This window comes from Nannospalax galili, unplaced genomic scaffold (assembly GCF_000622305.1).
Source record: "Nannospalax galili isolate Female #2095 unplaced genomic scaffold, S.galili_v1.0 scaffold318, whole genome shotgun sequence".
Lineage (NCBI taxonomy): Eukaryota > Metazoa > Chordata > Mammalia > Rodentia > Spalacidae > Nannospalax > Nannospalax galili.
In genome coordinates, this window is record NW_008341889.1 from 2,374,221 (window position 1) to 2,391,244 (window position 17,024).

At 36.0% G+C, this 17,024-nt stretch overlaps 1 protein-coding gene across 1 annotated transcript in view; it reads right to left on the reverse strand.

The window, feature by feature from the left end:
- Gabra2 (gamma-aminobutyric acid type A receptor alpha2 subunit) overlaps positions 1 to 17,024 on the reverse strand; it is a gene marked incomplete at its 5' end in the record, with an annotated part of 135,404 nt that overhangs the window by 117,590 nt on the left and 790 nt on the right.

Here is a 17,024-nt window from a genome sequence, read left to right on the forward strand (position 1 = left end):
GGGGAGTGGTCTAAATGCCATCAAACTATAGGAAAATTGCAAAAGTTCAATAAAAAGAAAAATGATATACTTAAGCTATGCTTTTACTCTTATGAGTTGAGAAGGATGAATCTGATGGTATATCAAATTGATTGTGCCAAAAACTCAACTTCATAAAAACTCTGTGTATTTTACTTACAAAACAATTTTGAGATTACAAATTCTAAACTGACATATAAACTATGTCACTGAATAGTGTGCATGATCTGTCACTATGGAGGAATACTTCCACCTAAGAAAGGGTTCGCTCTTGCTAAATGTGGCAGTCAATAGTCTACTTACCAACTATTTCCATTTCTACTTCAAAGTGAGTTGCAGGACTTCAAGTCTCTGCTTAACATATTTTGTAGTTTCCACTCAATAAATGGAACATGAGCAGACACGAAGTTGTGTCACAGCTGACACATAGCTGTACCTGGGTACCTGCCCTGGGCCAGAGCGATGAGCAATTAGATATGGAGGTGCATCTCTCTGAGACCTTAATTGATTATGTTGTGTAGGAGAATCTGTCCTTAGACATCTATCCAACACTGCTTGGTAATTCTGGTCATGAACAAGGTTTATGAGACTGAACTAAACCTGGATAGCTGTTATCGCAGCTTAAGCTAGTTTACTAAGACATACTAATTCCGTAAACAGAAGTAGGTTCTGGGCCCTGTGAAAATGAGAACCAGATCAGAAAAAAATGCAAGGCAGAGCTTGTCTTGGTGATGAAAGACAATTCAAGCCCAGTTCATCTGGTAACAGATCATTATCACTAATCACATATACTTTTTTTCTTTATTTAAAAGATATAAATAAGGTACCTCGAGAGAAAAGGAAAGAAGCTGCCATTTTACACCACAAACTTAAGGACAGATGACAAAGTCCAGTGTTTGGAATATACGCATCAGAACAAAGAATCTTTACGAAATGTAGAACATGAAACTAAACAAATCTGAAAGAATTTTTGAATGTTTGTTAAATTTCCATTAAAGAAATTCTCTAATTGATTCATTCAAAGACTTCATATCTGGTCAGAGGCTGCAAACGCCTTCTCAAGTGTGTTTTGGTTTGGAAGCATAAAATGTGGTTTGTTTTTATTTGAACTGGAATTCCTTGGTCTTTGAAAATTGAGAAAATTTTGGCCCAATGAGATGGCTCATTAGGTAATGGTACTTGCTATTGTGCTGGGATGAACTGAACTGGATCATCAGGACCTACATGGAAGAAGGTGAGAAATGATGCCCACAAGTTGTCCTCTTAAACTCACATGCATGCTGGGGCATACATATGTACACACAATACAACAACAATTTTAAAATAAGAGTGAATTTTTGAAATTTCCTACAAAGTCAAGATTTTCAACAGCTTTTGAAAACTAATTGGAATATACGGCAAATTTGATTTCAAGCATTTATGGCAAAAATCAAATAAACAGCCCATTCACACAGGGAATACATTCTTTTACTCACTCTCCAGCGTGCTCACTTTAGCCCATTATTTGTGCTGCTAATGGGCAGGATTTGCATATTAATCCCTTTCTTGTTGTTCTTAAATGCTACCACATATAGACTGGGGATTATACTCTGGAAATCAGGGAAATGAAATCCAGTGAGTAATATTCAGCCTAGGAATTACATAATCTAATCCAGTCAAAAGGCTGGACCCTAGCTATATGAATATAAAGATTGGGTTAGGTTTAGAACCTCAGTGGTTATCTTGGGCAGCTTAATATGCACTTGTCAGACAGTTAACTCAGCTGAAGAATATAGACAGGATGTGCTTTCTAGCTAAACACAGATTTCTGTAACAATAAACCCTATTACAGAGCTTCAAACAATTACTATCAATGGGAATTTTACTTGTCACCACCAGATCTGGAATTTTTTAAAGAGAAGCTAAAATATCCGTTTTTGTTGGCAATATCCTGATTTCTAAATTTTTAAGTTAATTATCTATTTAAGATTTAAAAAATAACAATAAAACAGATTGATCCCTTGAACTATAGGATAGCAAGATTAGGGTGAAGCAACTGGACAGGAGGAATGGAGATTTGAATGAAAACAAGAGTCTTGGGATTTTTTATCATTGCAATTTGACAAATGCGAATGCCATTAATCATGAAAGAAAGCTGCAGCATGAACGACAATTTCCAGTGGCAAAATTATGAGTATGATGTCTAGAAGTCACACTTGCAAAATCCATATATGAAAGGAGATCTTTTGTATCCCCTACCCAGTAATTATAATTTCTGTCTATCTTGTAGAAACATACAGACTGTAAGGGATAGAGCGATGGACAAGAAGTCAGAAATCTCTGCATTTAGATGGCTTGGATTCGGGAAACAGAACTTCAGAGTTCTACCAAGAACATTAATGGGTGACTTGCTCCACAAAGAGGTTGTGTGGGAGGAAAAGATGGTAGTCCAATAAGGCTTTCCAAAAGCAGTAGCATTTAAACTAGAAAATGAAGAAAAGAAAACATACAGTAGAAGCAACAGCTCTTGCAAAGCCCAAGCCAAATGTACTAAGAAATAAAAATCAAAATAAGGTCAGTGAATGCAGAGTACCACATACAAAACAACAATGAGAAGAGATTTGAACAAACACCAGTGTCTGTGAGGACACGTTTAAATGTTCTACACTTAATCCAGAAAGGAGGGAGTGGCAGAAAGGGGAGTTCATGTGGGCAGTGAAGGGAAAATTCAACCCACAAAGCAATATATGGACTAGAGAATGAAATTATTGAATTATCTTCTCATAGATTAATATTTTAGTTTAGGGGATTCAATGACACAGTTAGTTCAGAACCTTGAGGCATAATCACACTAAAGAAAAGATAAAAAGAAACCAAAGAATTCAAACTGATGAAGAATTGTGGAGAGAACAAAAGAACTTGGAAAGAGTGAATTTTAAGGAGAGAAGATCTAGGATGTCAAACAGAGTCCAGAAGTAAAACAGAGAGAGCTTGGAAGAGATGCTGCCCTTCAAATGACATACATAAGGCATGTAGAGCAGGATTTAGAAACAAAGCCATAGTGAATACAACTTGACACATTTATCACAGGCTCAAACAACTACCTCCTTTTCAAATCTTTTGCATCTTAAAGAGAAGCTCTCATCTGGAAATTTCATTCAATGAGACTGCGCAGTTTTGCACAAACTCCTAATTGCTGGGAGTTAAATAAACAAGAAAGCAGCCAGTGTGTGCTTCCCGGCTGGACAGATTTCAAAGACAGAGAAGCCTTATTCTGCTCACTTGTATTCAGGCACATACTTTGTCTCTCTATTTCTCTACAATGAAGAAAAAATGGTTTTAGAGATCTGTTCCCAGAAACTTATTTTCTACTCTATTTGCCTTGAAGCATGCCACAAAAGAAGGGAAGATGTTTTAGATGGAAGGGACTTTGCAAGTCATTGTCTACAGGCCCGTCATACTCATGGATTAGAAACTGAGGCACAGAAATAATAATGGAATATCAGAGCTTGTGACAATCTAAGTCATCTTCGTTCTAATAATCAACCAGTTTTATTTAGGACAAAGTATCCAAACACAACTTTAATTTTTGAAAGAAGATTTTATTTTCTTATGCACAATAATGCATGTGTTTTAAATCTTAGACACTTTCTATTACAGCTACTTCTGATGAAATCAAAAGCACAGTACTCTCTTTAGTCTTTAAAATAAAAATGCAATCAGTTCCTTACAAATTAAGGATCCTTCAGGTTCATAACGTAGTCTCTCTCAGGTATTCTAACATAAACCATATATAAAGTTCTTTATGAAGCATCAATTTTCTTTTTTTCTTTAATTTATTACTTTTATTTTATGTATATGAGTGTATTGCCTGATGTATGTGTCATGCAAAGCCTGTAGAGGCCAGAAGGGGATCCCCTGGAACTAGAGTTATGAACAGTTGTTGGCTGCCATGTGGGTGCTGAGAATCAAACCAAAGTCATCTGGAAGAACAGTAAGTGTTCTTTATCACTGAGTCATCTCTCCAGCCCTTAGTCTATTTTCTTTTATTTCTTCAAAGAGAAAATCGGAGATAACTGTAGCAACTCTAGCCCCAGCTACCAAGAGGCTGAGAAATGAAGCTTGGTTGAACCCAGGAATTCAAAACCACCTTTGTAGCTTAGTAAGACTCTGTTTCAAATTTTGTTATTAGTAGTATTACTATTTGTATATAAAAGGAAACTTTACAGTTCTCTGCCCTCAAGATTATATGTGTGGGATAATCTTGTATGACCTAAAACCATATTCAGAATTTAATACTTATTTATGCTTCATTATTTATACAGGTTAATTTCACGATAATTTTAGTCTTTTTCCCCTACAACTAACTATAATACCCCACAAATTTTTTTCAAAGAAGTTGACACAACTCTGTTGTATTTAAAACAGGATGTCATGTAACCCAGACTGATCTTCAGCTAGCTAAATAGCCAAAAGTGACCTTAAATTTATGATCCTTTTGCCTTTCCTTCCCAAATGCTGGGATTAGAGGCATTTGTCTCTATGCCTGGTTTATGTCTTTCTGAGGATCAAATCCAGGGCTTCATGCCTGCTAGGCAAGCACTCTGCTGAGACATGTTTCCAGCCCCAGTAACATATTCGTTTTAAGTTTTCCATGTATATACATCAATCAGAGTATGTGATATAACTACAGTGTGTTCATGACTACACACAGAAATGATATTTTAAATTATGTAAATTATCAAATTAATGGTCAAATAGTACAGCAATTTTACACACACTTATCATAATAATAAATTTGTGATTATACTCTGAAGAAAATGAGGTTTGACACTACCAGATTTTAGAACAAGTTGTGAATTTCTGGTTGTCAGAGAAAAATCCTATTAAAAACAAAAACTGAGGAGTTAGTAGGAGACATGTTTTATGAAAGGGAAAAGGGTGAAAATTGGAGTGGGAAGTAAGTGGTCAGGTGAGAGGGAGGACAATACAGAGAAGGAGGGAGCAGAGGAGCAGAAATAGCTAAATAATACTAACGATGTTTGAAAAAGTCATAGGGAGACATTATTTTATAAGCTTATATATATGTATATGCATATATATACATATATATATACATATATATGGCGAGATGGCTCAGTGGACAACCTCCTGTAACTCCAGTTGCAGGGAACATGATGTCCTCTTCTGGCCTCCACAGACTGTGTGCAACACGGGTGCACTTACATATGTATACACAATACACTCATGCACATAAAATAAAAAGAAATAAGTGTAAATATATATATGTGATTAGATATGTGTATAATATACATATATACAGAGAGAGCAAGAGCGAGAGAGCGAGAGAGCGAGAGAGAGAGAGAGAGAGAGAAAGAGAAACAAAGAGATAAATGTAGTAACCCCACACAGCACAATAATGCACACACACACACAGGAGAAATTTACTCTCTCTCCAAAAATCCAGTGCCCGGCAGGAGAAATTTTCCTTCCAGTTGTTTCTCAGGGCAGGACAGGTTCCAACAACTGCCATTGCCCTTGGTTACCTCGAAGAACTTGAAGCTAAGGCCCCACTGGTGAAGACACCACATACTTTAGATGCAGGACTTGGAGGATTTCAGTTGGTACTGTCCTGGAAGCTTCCTGCCTGAGGACTAGCTAAAGATGGAGATCAGCTGCTAGGCAGGCCTTAGTTTCTGACAAGGGAACAAAGTTCTGGTGTCATCCCATCTTTCTATTGCAGAATAACTGTGGGGCTTAGGATAGCTAGAGATGTTGTAGAAGTCCTGGGATCAAGAAACGACAGAGGCTAGAAAGATGACTTAGCAGTTAAGATGCCTTTGCAAGAAGACCAGGGCTTGGTTCCCAGCCCCCACATGGCAGCTAACAACCTTCTGTAACTTCAGTTCCAAAGGATCTGATGCCCTCTTCAGGTCTTGGCAGGCATTGCATATATATGGTTCACATATTTATGCAAGCAAAACACTCAAACACCTAAAATAAATTTTTAAAAAATTATTAAGATGTGAAACACAACCAATGGGGACACACGTGCCTTTAATCCCAGGACTCGAGAGGCATAAGTAGGTAAATAACTGAGTTCAAGGCAAGCCTAGTCTACATAACATGTTCCAGGCCAGCCAGAGCTACACAGTGAGACCCTGTCTCAAAAAACGAAAAACAAATACAAGCATAAGTACAGAATTAAATTAATTAACTACTAAAGAAAAGAATTTTCTTTTTGGAATTGGATCTTGCCATCTAGCTCTAGTCCTACCTGACCTGGTATTCCATATGGAGCCCAGGCTTATCTCAAAGCTATAGCAGTTCTCCTCCCTGAGTATTCCAAGTGCTGGGTATATAGGCATGTGCCCCCATACTTGGCTGAGTCTCAGTCTCTCTCTCTCTCTCTCTCTCTCTCTCTCTCTCTCTCCCTCCCTGTGTGTGTATGTATGTATGTGTGTGTGTGTCTCTCTCTAATGGCACTTTATAATAATTCAGTAAGTGCTAAGATTGATCAACTACTAGGCTTGTTTATGTAAAACTGACTCCCACAATGAAACCACTATAAATTAAATTTTGTAAATTTCAGATAAACATTGTTCCTTGGTAAAGGTCACTATGATGTCTTCTTTCACCTATATTGTAGTATTATATTTCAGTGCCAAGGAGCAGTTTCCTTTATTTCTAATTGTCATTAAACCTGCAGTGTAAAAATCTAATTTAGAGTATGATACCTTCTAATGTCTTCAGACAAAAGTATCTGAGTGTCACACAACCCTACCTAAGGGAGTGGACAAATTACAGAGATGATACGCCACAAAACAGTTCCCTAAAGGGGAAAAGTTTTGATGAAAAGGCATCTGCTTTTCCCCATATTTCTATCCACTCATTTAAACATGAACCTGCCCACTTCCTCATATGCAGATGGAGTTTGCTTAGCATCCCAGTTGTTTCAAGACAACTGCAACAAAGGCTAAAACTGCAGCTGCCTCCTGAAACTGATGACAGTCTAGGAAGGAGATGCATCTATTAGCAATTGTTACCAAAAATAACGAAGCCCAAATTGGGTATGGTAACAGATAAAGGAAAATGACAGGCAAGTGGCATGACAGTTTAACTAGCAGCTAGATGCAAATGTCTCCATCCTGAGCCAACACCCATAGAACTTCATCACCATATATTTCACATATAGTAATGTAAATCCTCAGTGACCCTCCTTGTTAAAGCTATGAGTCAAACCCTCATTTTGGCGTCAACCAAAAATATCTCCAAGAGCTTTGAAGATTATGTGGGATGCTAGGAGGATTGAAAGTTAAAAAGATCCTTCTGCTAGAGCAATATTCTCCTCACCGTTGCATCTGCCTCTGCTCTCCTTTAAAGAATTAAGACACTAGGGGCTAGAGAGATAGCTCAGTCAGTACAGTTCTTGCTTTTCGAGCATAAGGACCTATTTTTGATAATCAGCACCCACATAAAAATGTCAGGCATGGTAGCACATACTTGTAATCATAGTGTTTACAAGGTAGAGACAAGAAGATCTTTGGAGCTCACTGGCCAGTCAGTCTATCTTAAATGCTGAACTCCAAGCCAGTGAGCTCCTGTTTCATAAACAAGGTGGAAGGCAACTTAGGGTTGACACTCAGTATTGTCTGACCTCCACACTCACGTACACACATGTATATATACACCTGCGTACATTGCACTCACAAAAACACAGATACACATACACACACACACAAATGAAGAATTCAAAGAGTATTCTGATTTACCTGTGTTAAGTCAGATTTTGGTATTTAATCTATTCTAAATGATGATATGCTGTAATATGAGCATTACTAATAATATGGTTTTTATACAGATTTCTTTCTATACTTACCTTTGCTCCTGTAACTCTATAATTGCTACTAAGTCAAAAGCTACTCATAATAAAAAAGATATCCAATTTTAATTTTTACTTATCAGGTACTTTACTGTGCTCTTTGCAATTCTTTAATGATTATTCCCTTGTAAGTGGTTCTAGAATATTCACTCTTATTTTCATACCATGATCACCACCTAAGCCCACCCCATATATCTTTGTAACATTCCAAAATTTTTCTGATCCTAGTAATCCTTTTTCTATTCTCCCAAGCATAATCATCAGTTTCTCATTTTTTGCTTCAATGATTACCCTTACATGCCCTAGATAACTAATTAAATCTACCCTCCTACATTCCCTTCTACTTAGCCGAAACACCAGACTTGCAATTCCATTTTCTTTTAATTAAGACTTCCTTTCTGTGTGTGCAAATTTCAATCTTCCTTGTAAACCTGTCTAGTATTTTAGTCCACTATTTGAGTTCTTGAGCATTTAAAGAGTTTATATAGTTATGATAACGAAAATGAATTTGTTCCATTCCCCACAATTTGCTATGGCTAGGATGCTTAATTCTGATGTAACAACTTCATATAAGAAGTTTATATCATATAAGAGTACTTCAGCCTTCCAACACAAGGACCTGAGGAGTATCTTGTCATATTTTGCCTAAAAAAAAAGATCTCAATTCTTCTTAACTGTAATTGTGAGTAGACTAGAATCTCTCCTCTCTCTCTAAATGTCTCCCCAAACATTAGTCTTCCTCTTCCAAACCACTCCTTCAGTTCAAGTCTGCAGTGCTCACCTGAACAGGCAAACATTCAATGTGCAACATACATCATTCCAAAAGCACCTGATCCTTCTACTTTCTTTTCTCTTTTCAGTACTTATGATTGTACACAGGATCTTGTGTATGCTAGGCAAAGTCTCTATCACTGAGTTGCATGTCTAGCTCTGTACTTTTTAAAAAATATTATTACATAGGGTCTCCCTACATTGCCCCAGCTGGCTCTGGATTCATTCTGTAGTCCAGGCAAACCTTGCATTCATGACCACCCTGTTTTAGCCTCCCAAATAGCTGTGTTTACAGCCATCAGATCTGGCTTCCTTTTAACTACCAAATGCTTACTCAAATGCTTACTAAAATACTATAGGTTGCATCACAAAATAAAACCCCATCAATGAGTTTGGATATGATATTAGGAGACATTATTGTTTTGGAATGAATGGAGAAATTCGGAATTGTAACCCTTCTTCAGTTCTCCCTATCCTTGGGGTGTAACTCTACTCTTCTAATTACAGGCAAGATCCAAGTGTAGAGTTACCATATCATATGCTTGAGGTATTCATAAAGTGTTTAGACTTTGCTACCCATCTCCACAGACAGTTTAAAGTAGTCTTATCTTACTTTGACACACGTTCTATGGATATTATATGCATATGTGTATGTGATTTAAAGAAATCTTTATAATTTTATTATGTTTTAGTTCAGGAGTGCCCAACCTTTTGGTTTCTCAAGGTTACATTGGATAAAGAATTGTCTTGTACCATAATTAAATAGATTTAATAATGCCTTAATCAATCATATCCTTTAAGAATCCTGAAATGCTTCCATACAGAAAATACCACCACATATGGTCTTGGGAATACTTTGTGCTTATTCTCCTAAAAAGCTATTGATATTCTGAATGTTAATAAAGACATTTATTTAAAAAAATTTAAATGAATACCAGATTTGAAATTTATGTGAAACATTTTTGTTCTTTGAATACTTTAAACACTGAAATATATAATAGAAACTATAAAGACAATAAAGTTTTAACTACGCTTGTAATTAAAATGTGGATAGACTCATATTTTCTACATTCTAGGCTTTGAATTTATTAAGGGCATAATAATATATGCAAAATATATCAAAACTACTGTATACTATTAACTAATAAAATTGTAAAACCCAATGGAGAATTTTAAGAGTACCTTATGATGGTAGCCTAAGTTTGATGAGCATCTATATGAAATATTTTTGTATATTAATTTTATTCTTATACATTGTAAATGTCAAGTTCTGTATCTTTTGGAATGAGGGAAACTCAAGTTAGAAACAAGTTTTCAGAATGCTATGTTGTATCAAAGTAATAAATTTGAAAGAAATAAACATTGCTAACTATTAAAATCTTTGTATATTTATGATTTTATTTTGCAATGCATGCTTAGTGATTTTTTCCATTTACTGGTAGATCAAAACAACTTAAGACAAGGGAGGACACAAGTTTTACTTAAAGCAAGTGAGCAGTATCCTGAAGTTTCAACTAGAATTAGTACTTGTCTTCGCACCTCTAAGAATATGGCTCTGAACAGAAAGACTCTGGAAGACACTATTGGTGATAGTTGAAACAAAACCTGAGCGGCAGTTTATGAGGTTTGAGCAGAATAGTGGAGGGAGAGTGAGTGTGATAAATGTACACATGGATAAATCGGTCAGAGACTAAATGTAATTTTTAAAAAGTGACCTTCATAAAATGAAGAAGAGGAGGAAGAGGAAAAGGAAATAATAATGTAAATGAATATTAGTAACAGCAAAACATGGACAGCATCTTAAGGATCTTGTCCTTCAATGATGTCCCCTTCAGACAGCACCACTATCTAACCTAATGCATGTCAATGCTGTCATGCATTCAGCCTTCCTCATGAAATAACAAGTGTGCAACTAGGTAAGATAACAAACTATGGGAAACCTGTATAGAACTTCAGCCATTTCTTGGCACCGTTCTGCCCAAGTATAAACAACCATTACATGCTGTGAGGATGTGCAGAGATGTTAAGATGCTTTCTGGTCATACCTCAAGACACTAAAAAGAATGCAGAATCCAGTGTGCAGCATTACCATTACCACATTATTTGTTTAACCTAGCATGCACTGTGATAAAAACATCAGTAAACTTTCCATGCCAGACAGGGAAAATCAGCAGAGTACTCAGACAACTAAGGGGTCTAACTGAAAGGATATCCACGGTATGTATCTGCCCAATGGCATTGCACAGCAGGCAGCCAGGAGCTTAAGCTTTGTATGTTTTGTGCCATCTACAAATTTGTTTTAAATAAATAAGAACTAGCAAATGGCTTGATATTTGGCATAAATGCTTTCAAAGAAAGTATTTACATACCTATATAAAATCTTTCCAATTTATTCCCACTTTGTCACTCTTGAAATCTCACAGGCAGTGTTCTCTATGACCTTTAGGACAAATGAAGAGGATGGATGTGACGCAGAGCACAACATGAGCTCTAAAATCTTAGTTTCCCTCAGGCTTATCCTCAAGGTTGTCCTATTGCAGGCTCTTTGGGAGAGAGACCCTGAGACTCTGAGTCAGAAGGGAAGGCAGGCTAGATGCTCAACTGCCTAATGCCTCTGCAGGAGCATTAGCTCCAACCTCAGCTAAATGAGTGAGGAAGACAAGGCCACATTTCACAGCTTTTCAAAGAAGACCCTTAACATCTGCTGTTTACAGTGCCTCCATCTGAGCCTCTAAATAACTACTCAGCTCAACCTCTTCCTTTCTATACACCTTGCAGCCTACACTTCCTCTATCGTCTCACCTCCTCAATTCCATATGCTGAGATCCCCAACCACTCTCCTCACCAGGCATCTAGCAAGACCCAGGTTTGCCATTCAAGTTCCTGATGCCACGCAAGTGAAGTTAGTGGAGCAATCATAACCAGTGCCATACAGAGAGCTTTGTGTGACTACAACTTTGTTTCCATAAACAAATTTATTTTCATAAATTGATTATTCTAAATTGTTACATGTCACAATTAAGAAGAACACCACAAAGGGCGTCTTTCTTTTTGTATTGGTTTCATTTCAAAGATTCTGTAGATATACAGAGATGTGCAGAAAAAACTGAGACTCAATAAGCAAGAAGCACACACAAACATTTACTTTCCTTAAAACTATATGGTATCTTTGGGCCAGGCATGATGGTGTACCCCTTTAATCCCAGCACTCTGGAGGCAGAGACAGGTAAATTTCTGTGGGTTGCACGCCTGATTTACATAGCAAGCTACAGTTAATACCAGGAGTACATAGTGAGACCCCATCTCAAAAAATAGAACATCTATATTATACCTCCTTGAAAGTTATTGTTACATGTTATTGTTGTTATTGTTATATGTCACAGCTTTCATAAATCTAATGTAGTGCTAAATGTTCTCTTCATTTCATCCATAGTAAAAGAAATAACAATACAACCAATAACTATAATAATATATCTATTTATTGAGTTCCTTCTCTGCTTACTGAACACTGTCCAAAGGATTTAGATGTAAAAAAGAAAATAAATCCCTAACAAATAAATCCCTAACATCACCTACTTTTATCTCCATTTTAAGAATAAAGAACTCAAAGCAAGGAGAGGTTGAATAACACATTAAAAGTTATACAGTTCGCATCTGACAGCCACAGAATTCAAGACCCAGTGCAAAGACTGGTATTAGTGATTATCTATAAAGTTATACAATGCTCTCTGAGGTCAGAACTCCCTCCATTCTGAGAGACATCATATTTTTGTATGAAATTTTGCCAACAGAATAGCCCATGTTCTACTTTTATAAATTTTGTGTAGGAAAATTCCTAGAAACATGTTATCATTCATCTCTCTACAGTCTAAGGAAATGAACCCCCAGACCCCATATCAATCACCAGACCTCATGTTTCCCATGACTGTAGGCATAAAACTTCTTCTGATTTCAGATTATAAAATAAGGATACTGGGGGACATTTTTTTCTCAACCACCTCTTCAAAACAGCTTTTCAAAATGTAGTTAAGCATGGTACTCAATGTAGATGTCGCAGACTGAGTCCATAATTTAAATGTGAAGCTTTGTCATTTCTAATAGTTATCATCGCTGCACATTGTGTATGTTAGCTGCAATAAATATAGGAGTCCTGTCTACACATTAATTCTTTCAATTACCCCATAAAACTGCTTGAAGAGAAATGCTGCTCTTTTGATTCAGTTAACAAATTGAAAAATGTCTAAGATGAGTAAAGATCCACCAGTTTTCCCAAGTTCTTAGCTCTCATGACTAACAAAAGGAAAACAAAAGGAAAGCATTCAGTTCCTAGTGCTAGTTAATTTGAATGTAGGTCCTTGGTTAATATGACTTTCAGGCAATTCTACCTTGAGTCGCTAGTTTCACAAAGAAATAAGACTATCAGTATAAGACACATTAGTATTTTCTTGGTGTGTTTTCAAACAATAGCACCTCAAGATGCCAGTCTCCATGAACAGATGATCTCTGCTATTCCTAAAAATACTAATGCCTTCCAGTAGTATTCCATATTATGCCTTCAGAAGAATCTCAAGTTAGGTGGGCCACACAGATCCTTGCAATGTGGAAGGGGAAATAAGTAGAACACATTCTGCCGTTTCACAGACGAGTAAATTAGAGATGGGACAAGGGACTCACCCAAATTACACATTAAGCTTATGGCAGAATCATAGCTAGCACTAGTTAGGAGTTTGAGTAACTGGTAACACAATTTCTCTGATTCACCAAAGTGCCAATTTGAAATACATGAATGCCAATCATGAAAGGACAATATGGTAATTTGATCATAATTGTTGCCTTTCTTTTTAAAATAAAATGAATTCTATAGTTAATATTTTTAAAGCTTCAATAATAAAACTTAGATTGAATTAATTAAATTAGAACTCATTCAAGATATACTTGGTTGCTTACTTGAACCACTATTCTAGAAGTTTACGATATATGTACCAGTAAATCAAGCAACAAAATTTGCCAGAAATCTTAGACCCCATAGACAGCTTACATTTGTCTTAAAAGGAGACTAAAGCAAGGATTGATGGATGGCCAAGCTGTAGAATATATTAGCTCGGTCAAGGTATGTGCCATGGAGAAAGTGAGATCAATGAATACCCCTGAGAAGAGAGAACAGCCAGAGAAAAATCCCCACAGAGTCTCCTGATGTGTTCACAGAACAGGAAGGATGCCAGTGTGACTGAAGAGCTATCAGCAGGCAGGGAGCTGTATGAGGTGAGGTCAAAGAATGAATGGAAGACAGATCACTGTCGGCTGCACAGACATCCTATTCAGTATGAACAGGGCATGATTGCAGGGTTCAGAGCAGATGAGTTATATGACCTGACTTAAATTTTAAAAAGGATCTACCATTAATCATTAAATGCTTTAAAATTTTATAACCCAATATATTGCATAATCTTTGTAATATATCTTAATCTCAAAACCATCCTCTTCCCAGAATAAAATATCATTAATTTCATCAAAAAATTCAAGTCTTAGAATGTCTAAATATCTTCTCTAGGATGAAATGTAGAACCAGGAGAACAGGTTTTCTAACTTATAGTTAAAAACTTACTTCACCTTTTCTGTGTACTTTTATATATTAAAATTATAAAAGGATAAAAATAACAACTGGGATTATCTGGTTATTCAGCAATGGAGATATGGAGATATTTGTTTTGGTATAATAATGTTGAATCGAATGTGAACCATTTTCTCTTATTAATTTCTGGGATATGATACATATGATTTCCCTGAACTATCTATCTAAGTGGCATACAGGGACTGGAGAGATGGCTCAGCAACGAAGAACACATACTGCTCTTGTAGAGTTCCCAGCACTATGTCCCATGGTTCAGAACTGCCCATAACTCCAACCCCAGGGGGATGTGATGCCTCTACCCTTTGAGAACACCTGCACTTACTTTCACATACTCCTACACAAACACACACATACACACAATTAAAAATGATAAGTCTTTAAACAAAAATGAATTCTGGATGCAGAATTATAATAATCTAAATTTGCCATTCTATTTAGAAATATTTTCACAGGCTTTTACTTATTGTCATTCATTATCTATCTACTATATACCAGCCGCTGTGCTGTATTCATCACATATATACTTGTAGTCAACATTTATCATAAGACTTATAATATAAATCCTAATTCAGGGATAATAAATGTATGTCTATAGAGACAGTGTATTAAAACAGCACACAACTGTCAATGACCAGAGCTGCTATACCACCTAATTTTCAGAGCATAAAGCTAGCTTTTATCACTAAGTCAGTCTGATTAACCCCGATATTCATAACTAAAGGTCAGCGTAGTATAAGACTTCCCATTTTCCAGATGACAGAAAGTTAATCAAACAGTCAACATTTATTTTATGGCCACAATATACAAATCAATATTTAGTTGCTGAAACAGCATGTTTATGATACAATATAGTGCCCCGCCAAGCTTACAATTCTATTAAGGTAACAAGAGAAGAATAAAGATGTAATAAATAATGCAAGACAATATACAATACATCCTTAGTCAGACATAGAACCAACAACTGCTAAAGAAATTCAACAGAGAGAAAGTGAATCTCGGCAATTCAGTTCAGAATGGTCTGAACTAAAGACCACTAGTGTCATACCGATTTTCATAGAAATGATAGGTTTTTCAATCAGTAGAAAAAGGGAGGAAATCATTTGAGTCATCGAATATAATATGACCAAAGGCAAAATAAGCAGATGGGAATGGATTATCAAGAGGAAATAAACAGATGTGCTGGAGTAGAGGATGACTGGGAGTTGAGGTAAATGTACCTAGAGAGTTAGACTGTGGGAAACCTTGTTAACTTGGATTCTAGAATGGAGAACAGGAGGTATTTGTTGAACTATTAGAGTGGAGCACATGCTTTGTGTACACTGTGCTTTTGTGTAATGCTCTCAATAAACTTATAAAATCAAAAGATAGGCATATTGTGGCCAAATTAAAGAAAAATAAACAAGGATTCTCTGGCAGGGCAGCTTGGAATGGGTGTGGAGCAGAACCCGAATCTAGACCTGTTTGCCCAGTAGTCTATGCTCCTTCCCCTTCCACTATCTTTAGCATCATTTACCAAAGGAATGGGGGAACCATCAGAGGCATGTGATCAAGAGAAGGAAGTAGCATAGGAATATCAGTGTCAGATCATGAGAAATTCATATACTGTCATTATCAAGGAGTTAGAGAAAGAAAAGAATAACCTAAAACAGACACAATACATTATGTTAAACTAGATAATAAGATAAGGGGGAATCTATATTTGAATGTGATCAATGAAAATTTTAGTGTAGGAAATTCTATAAAATAAATAGGAAATATCCAGATTCTAATAGCTGGCTTCTCCTAACCAACCACAAAACATAAGGGCAGTGATTCTTTTTTAAAATGTAAAGAAACAAAGTTCAAGTTCTACCTTCATTATTTTAAGATTTTTTGGAAGCATGTGATTTATTTAAAAATAATAAAATACATAGCTTACACAAAAGATCTGCCTCATCAATACATGTCTTAAACCATCATTGTGATTTATAACATTTCACTAGGCTTATTTCTCCTGTATTAGTTTGGTGATAGATTATTGCCACATTTTCTAACATAGATAGCAAGTCTTTATGCTCTGCTAATTGTATAGTCAGTATTAAGAAGATATTATTTTCCTTTTAATTTTTCTTTCAGAAAACTAAGTGCATCTGAACATTTTCCAAATAGAATTACCTCTTAAAGATACAGCTTGTCATTGTGTCCTATTTGTAAACACTATTCTTCTTTGAGCCCTTTTCTCAAATTCAAAGTATACTCAGGAATTCAAGTAAATACTAATAGTAATTAAATGGCATATTATTTAGCATGTTGGGTTTGATTGGACATTTTCTTAGCGCTGAAAAAGGAAACCATAAAAATTCCAAAGATAAGTTTAAAACAAACACCCATCTAAGCTTTTAAAGGAATTATTAGGGTAAAAAGTCATACATTAAGTCAATAAAATTTGTTGACAGAGCCACATGTAGCACACATTCCTCTAGAACTCCCTATATAGTAAAAGATGACCTTGAATTCCTGATCCCCTCATGTCCCAAATGCTGATATTATAGGCATGTGCCACAAGTCCCTGCTCAATTACAAATACTGATAGTAACTTACTGTAAAGTCGACCCAGCTGGTGGTAACCAAGAATCTGTATAAGTCATTGATTGGTATCAACAATTCAGCTAATTTGTCTTTTTAAAATCAACTAAATATCTTTAATTTTATGTATGCATGAGCACATTTATCACATGTAGTTTTCATAATTAAATATATATA